Raw genomic sequence first — 7,152 nt, 5'->3', positions numbered from 1 at the left:
TGTTTAAAATTAAAATGCTGTCTGTGAATATGGCATGGCATCATCACATTCGCGATGTTGAATTCAAGCTAGCCAAAAAAAAAAAAACAAAATCCGCGCGAGAGCGCCGAAAGTAGCGTCAAAGAATAGAGCATTAAAAACAATCACCGTCACCGGCTATGGCTTTGGGGCGTGTGAATTTCCCGGGAGTTTCGCTCATATGGGGGATTACTCTCTCTTTTGGCCTGCTTCAGCGAGAGTGAATTCCAGGCGAATATTGGGGGGCGAAAAATTTTTCCTGCTCTGAGAGACAAATTGCTCCCCAAACAAGCAGCACGTGGGCCAGGGACGCACATGGTCAGTTCGATGGGATGTAAACAAAACGCTCTGAACGCACTCCTAAAGGAAAAAACGGGTCAACAGTTGTTAAAATTTAGTTGTACGCTAATCTCATCCAAAATAGCTCATAAACATCTCAAACTAAAAGTCAAATAAAAAATATCCGTGGATAAACATTTTAGTTGTACAGAAAAATTAACTCAGGCTCTTGAAGCTTTGGATTCCATAGAAATTTGAAGAACAAAAATAAGAAAATTTCAGGTTATAAGATAAGATCTAAATCGCTTTATTATCAAAATTTCTACTGTGTTGAAATCATGAGTAAAAGTTTGTAAATTTGACAAAAAAATTAATTAGGAAAAAATCCTTTAAAATTTTATAAGAAGTTGAATATCTTTTTTTAATTTGTATGGTATCATTTGAAATGGATTTCATCAAGGGATACAACCGCTTCTTTTATTTTAAGTGGACGTTTTTAAAAATAAATAAATCTCGAAATGATTTGAAATATTTACTTTTGTCCCAACTGATCTGAAAATTTATTAACAAAGTAATTCTAATCAGATAACGGAAAGTTTGACTAACTTTTAAGTTGAACAATTGTAATGAATTTTAATATTTTAGAATGATTAAAACCTATATATATTTTAATTATAAATTTGAGATAAGCAAAATTTTATTCTGCTCGAATAGCTCTCAAGTTATGCAATAAAAAGGCATATCAGCCCTCTCTTCCTTTCCTCACAGGAAGAACTATGTAATTATATAATCATTTCTCGTATTCCATTACCCTCCCATGCCTAATTTGGTTCCATTAGCTGCATTAGTTTTTGAGTTATGTAAAAAATAATGATAGAGGCCCCCTCCCCCTTTTGATCTCTCTAGAGGGAGAGATCTCTAATAGTCAAAGAAATTTTGTTAGTACCGTAATCCGGGGTAATATTGATCACTTTTTTTAATATTTTTCGATTATTTTTCCCGTTAAGTGGAATCTGGCATGTTTCTTATTCTTTAAACCAGTACTGCTCCTATGAACGTTAAACATGGTTGCAGAGATTTATTGGACTTCTTTAAATTTGATTTAAAAATCGATTTCGTCGCTGTTCAGGAATTGATGCTTTGGGGTTACAGTGATCAGTCTTCTTTTTGACGGTTTTAACGAGTTTTCTTGATCATAAAGGATTCAAAACACCTTCATAATTGTTCACAAAGTCTAATTTATCAATTTTACCTTGCGTTTTAACGTTTTCTTTTAAAAACATCTATAATCGAAAAAAACAATGATGCTGCATACATCTAGGGGCAAAAATTATAATAATTGCTAAATAGTTTTAGCATCAAAATACAAATGAAATTTTACCTTCACACATTCCCCTAAGGCCTCTCACAATTTCTATTTTCATTTTTCTTCAAAGTCAATCGTTTGATAGGATTTCTATCCATTTGTCCAAAAAGGGCTTACTCTTGGAAAATGTGCTTACTTTTTCAATATCAGAAATTTATCATTAAATAGCTTTAAAAATAGCACTATAACTTTACATGTACAAAGAATAAAAGTTGTTCTTTCACATTCAACTACTCTTTTGCTTCTAAATACTTTTTGTTATCATCAGGAGAGCTCCTTGAAAAAATGAATAATTTAAGATTTTGAAAGTACATAAAAACAGAAAAGAAAGTTATTGATGATAATGTGGAAAAATTTATTGATGGTCAAAGTTACCCCGGTGATTGAAGTTACCCCGTTTTACGGTATCCAAATATCCTCCCATGACAAGTTTAGTACTATTTGCTTGATCGGTTCTCGAGATATGCAAACATTTGTCTTTTGTTTTGGGAGACCCAACATGAAGGGGGGAGGGGTCTCAAACCATAATAGAAACCTTCCCCGGCCTTCAATACCTCCACCTGCCAAGTTTTACGTAAATCGGTTCAGTAGTTTCCGAGTCTATAGGGAACAGACAGACTAACAGCCAGAAATCCATTTTAATAAATACAGGGGAGGATGGGCATACTTGATCCCCTTTTCTTATTTTTATCATATCTTTTTGGGAAAATTTGGCAATTCACCGTCTTTTGCATTTTCTGATAGCGTGTAATTTCAAGTTAATATGCTCCACAAGTTAAAACGATATATGAACTCGTAGATAAGTTAAAAGCATTTTCGTGAGACTAAAAAAATTTTGATATTTTTTAAGTTACAGGAGACTTTAACCTATACTAAAGAAGACTTGTTCCCTTATTCAGGGTGTCCTGACCCTAGGCAAAAATCTGATAAAATCCGGAGATAAAAAGTTCGTTGTCTATTTCTTGCAATATTAGTTCTCATTTCACAGTTTGTAAGTATCAGACAAAGAGAATTATAAAAGTTTGTCTTCCACCCTAGTGTCATTGCGTACTTTAAGGCGCAATATTCAAGTTTTCAGATAAATACAGTATGTTTAGCTGAAGAGAGTAGGCTGCGGCCGTGAACGACGGGTGTGATTTTTTTTCGCTGCCAATTTTAACTCCTGGAGAAAAAATCATTTTTTCCTGTCATTTGTGCTGAAAATTTGTTCAAATGTTAGAGATTCTCAATCTGTTATCAAGAACGCCCGGAACGATTAGCACGACGTTAACAGCAGATAGTAGTGTCCTCTGCAACCAATGCAATCAGTATCAGCAATGCTTCGGGAAGTAACATCAACGCTTTGCAACAGGCCAGTTTATTATTATCTGACCAAAAGGGCTAGCTACAACAGCCCTCGAAATCCTGATCAAGCCACGGGGATTCTGGTGAGGATGTGCCTCATGCGGCCTTTTTTGGTTGGCTAGCAGAGCACAATTACGAAGAACCTCGGGTCGACTTTCACGAGGGGGTGACACAAATCAAGAAATCCTAAATACCGCGTAGTGTGAACCCGAAGAGGTGGTCGGCAAACAAAAAATGCTACTGCAGGATGTCTTGGGGCTCGAAGATCGTACGTGGTGAACCGGGTGGCAATGGTGGTGCCGATTCTTCAATTTCGGAACTCGTTGAACTTTTACGGGTCCTAAATGTTGCTGAGCAATTGCTGTTGCTCACAAGGTGGGTGTTGTTGGTCACTAGCCGTTTTTCAAACCCTTTCACACGTTGGTCAACCCCCGGTAAGTGCAAGACGAGCGATTGATGGAAACTGGCAGATTTGGCTGCAGGCTTGCCCATTCCTGTCTTTTAAATATTCCCGGAAATTATACCTTTCAACATGTAACCTTTTCAAATGAAAAAGAGGTAAGATATAGAAATTGTTTTTTTTAATATGTTCAAAATAGCTTAACTCTATTATGGGGTTCAGCGGGGGGTTGGACAGGACATCAAACGATCGGAAGACTGATATACAATGGATTGTGGGTTCAAGCCAGCCGGAGTATCTCGACAAATTTAGAATCATGAGAAGGTTACTTAAGAACCTTTTCAGAATTCTTTATTTGTTTCGAACAGTTGGAAGGGAGTGAGATGAGTCAAACCTGTCCCAAGCCAGTGGTAACGGACCCCTTGGTTGTGCTGCAAATATTGTTTAAGTTAAGCATGAACAATATTTGAATATGCGATCAAGACTTCCCGTACCGCCTCGGGTCGAAAGACCTATCAGCCACTGGTGGGTTTTCATACATACATACAAATACAGTATGTTTAGCCCTTTTTAATAGATATAATTAATCGATAAACATTAGATATTGGTCAGATATCAGTAATTACATGTTATCCAATGATCACTTTGAAATTTTGTTTGATTTTTTTCGAGGATTAGGGCCCCCGGAATGAAAGATCAAGTCTCCTTTAACTTAAAAAATATCGCAATTTTTTTTACTTCCACTTATAGTTCATCTGCGGGTTCATGTATCGTTCCAAATTTTGGAGCATAGATACTTGAAATAACACGCTGTCAGAAAATGCAGAAGACGGTAAGTTGTTAAATTCTTCCATTAAGATATGATAAAAATAAGAAAAGAGGATTAAGTATCTCCATTCTCCCCTGTAGATATTCATATTTTTAAGTTCGGCGTTTTTAATGCCTATGTCGCTTTTGCAGTCGACTGCTAATAAACTTGTACACACTTTTTGGTTTTGTATGGCAACAGTTTGCCACTTGTAGTTATGCACCTTAGATGGGTTTTTCATTCTAACTGGCCTACTCTTTCAACAAACTAATTTAAAAAACATCAGCTTTATATATTATCTCTTTCATTGAAAATTGGATTTTGTGCAATGTTTTGCAGTCGCAGTAATCCGTACAAAGGTTGACTGAAAAGAGGTTAGCGTGTAGAACTCCGACAGATTTTACACTGATTTGACAGGTCGCACGAAAGTGCAAATTCGCACAAATGTCGCAGTCATGAGTGCGCAGTCCAATTTAGTGCGCTGCGATTAATATCTAACATTAAATTATAATGTACACGTTCAAGCATCGTGAAAAGATTTATTTTATTTTTTAAACTATTTTTACACTAATCATACCATACCAACCCTTGTCCTTCAAATTATCCCTCATTACTAGAATGATAACATCGCTCATAAAGAACGACATGGGCAAGGTATGTATGCATGCACCAGATGGTCTTTTGCTGTGTAATACTGGGAATGAATAAATCAATAATGCACCGCGTCGTTTACAGTTGGAGGACGCTAGGTCAGCCTTGAAGCCTAGGAATGAAAACTTAGAGCGGAGTTAAAAAAAATCCAATTCCTAAGAATGACTTCACCTTCTTTGCATAAAACGAATCATAAAACAATTGAGTGGTATGTATTTAGGTACCTACATATCGGAAGCTTTCTGCTAACTGTTGACGCAATCGACAACTTTATCTTCCAGCAGCAAGACCCCTCCCAAAGGTTGTTACGGAGTTTGATTTTTTTATTATTAGAAACGAGTTAGAACTTTGGTAATCGAAAAGTTTTATCCCGATATCGAGGGAGGAAGGTTTAAACTACGGTGCTGCATAGACCAAACAAACCGTAAAATGCGTTTGAGCGGGGAATGGCTTCGGATGATTGCACATTGCGGTGGCCACAACGTTTGAACTCCCGTTCACTCGGAAATATATACGTTCGACCTGGCATGAGGAGGGAACGAAAAAAAAGTTACATCTGATACAACTGACAGCATATTCCGCCCACTTTCCTAGAGAGCTCCAAATGTGGCGCGGATACTAAATATCGAATGGCACCACGAGTAGAATTTATCCAGATCAGGGCAGTAGAATATTCAGTGCCATGCCAGTTAGTTCCCTTTGATGCACTCCGACATTGTCCGTTGCTGCGTTTGGTGGCCGCCCGTTGAACTTGGGCCATTCAGCTCCAGAAGGAGAAAAATAACTGATACCAAATGTGGGTCATTAGAGTAATTATTTAGTCGGTCGATGCAATACTCCTACTTGTCTGTTGCTCACACTTCATGTTTGGATGATTCCTACGAACTACCGTATTTACTCAAGCTAAAATTGCATCATGTTTAGTATCCAGCAGCTACCTCTGAGTTCCATTGTCGGTTCGCTGATACATTCAAATTGAGTTGGGTGCAGTCGATGATCAGATCACCTATGCTCAGCAACGGCCAATTTATGGGACATTGGATGAACACCTTATAGGTAATTCAATGAATGATACAACCGGGATGCATTTGATGGATTTATTGAGGTGTGAAATGATGGTGTCCAGCTGGGCCAATAAATGAAATCTGAGCTACGTAGCTTTATGAAATGCATTGAAGCAATTATGGTTCCAAATTATCGAGCAATTTTTTTTTCAAATATCAGATTATCAGCTAGTTTTGATCGTTATTTATTTTTAGTTATGAATGCAAAATTTATTCTGAAACTATTTTTTTTCGGATTCGAAGATCCTTTGCAACATGTCCGTATCTCCTTTTCGTGTTTTTAATTCTCAGTTCAAAATGAAGTCCATATTATTGGATTTTGATATGGATACAGTTCATTCAGAAATACACCCAGATATGTAAAAAAAATATTCGAGCGATTTGATTTAGAATACTGAATTCCTTACACAGCTAGTGAGAAACGACGGACTCGTTGATTATTTTACCGAATGCGGAGATCATTAAAAACAATTTCGGGATTTTTTTTATATTCTCGGATAGTTTAGATAGTTTAGAAGCATTTTCGCGGTACAAAAAAAAGAGATATTTTTAAAGTTAAAGAAGACTTGATCCTTAATCCAGGGTGCCCTAGAACTTGACAAACATCAAGCAAAATCTAAATATAAAAGGTCCATTGCTGTTTCTGTGATATATTAGTTCTCATTTCACAGTTTATATTTAAGAGTCAGACAAAAAGCTTTCAAAAGATTGTCTACTACCCCGTTTGTCATTGCATACTTAAAGGCGCCCTTTTTCAATTTTTAGATATCAGCACTTTTTTGAGTCCTTTTTATCAGGGATTTATAAGTTATTGGATATATACCCCAAGCAACCAAAAGTGCCATAAAACAGGTACAAAAACGCTTACTCAGCCTCATCATTGATATGAAGTGCGTTCTATGCAGCTCCAAATTTAAGTTCTTATTGATACTTTCAAGTTTCAAAACAAGTCTTAATGATCTTCTATTCAGCTTCCAGCGGCCTCCCAATTCAGCTTCCAAAAAATCGCAAAATGAGCAAAAAAATGTTTCTCTATCTCAACTGAACCGTTGACTTCGGTTCATATCACCTTCTCTTGATTATTTACTGTGTTCTGTACCGGTGCCGCCATGATGCCACACGCCGGATTTCAAACTCGACAAATTGCTCAATTGCTTCTTTCCTACATTTCCTACATATATCGCATCAGAATGGTCACTCAAGTACAAAATTACTTATTGAA

The sequence above is a fragment of the Uranotaenia lowii genome, chromosome 2 (assembly GCF_029784155.1).
Source record: "Uranotaenia lowii strain MFRU-FL chromosome 2, ASM2978415v1, whole genome shotgun sequence".
Classification (NCBI taxonomy): domain Eukaryota; kingdom Metazoa; phylum Arthropoda; class Insecta; order Diptera; family Culicidae; genus Uranotaenia; species Uranotaenia lowii.
The sequence above is the reverse complement of the archived record's forward strand: the minus strand, read 5'-3'. Positions refer to the sequence as shown.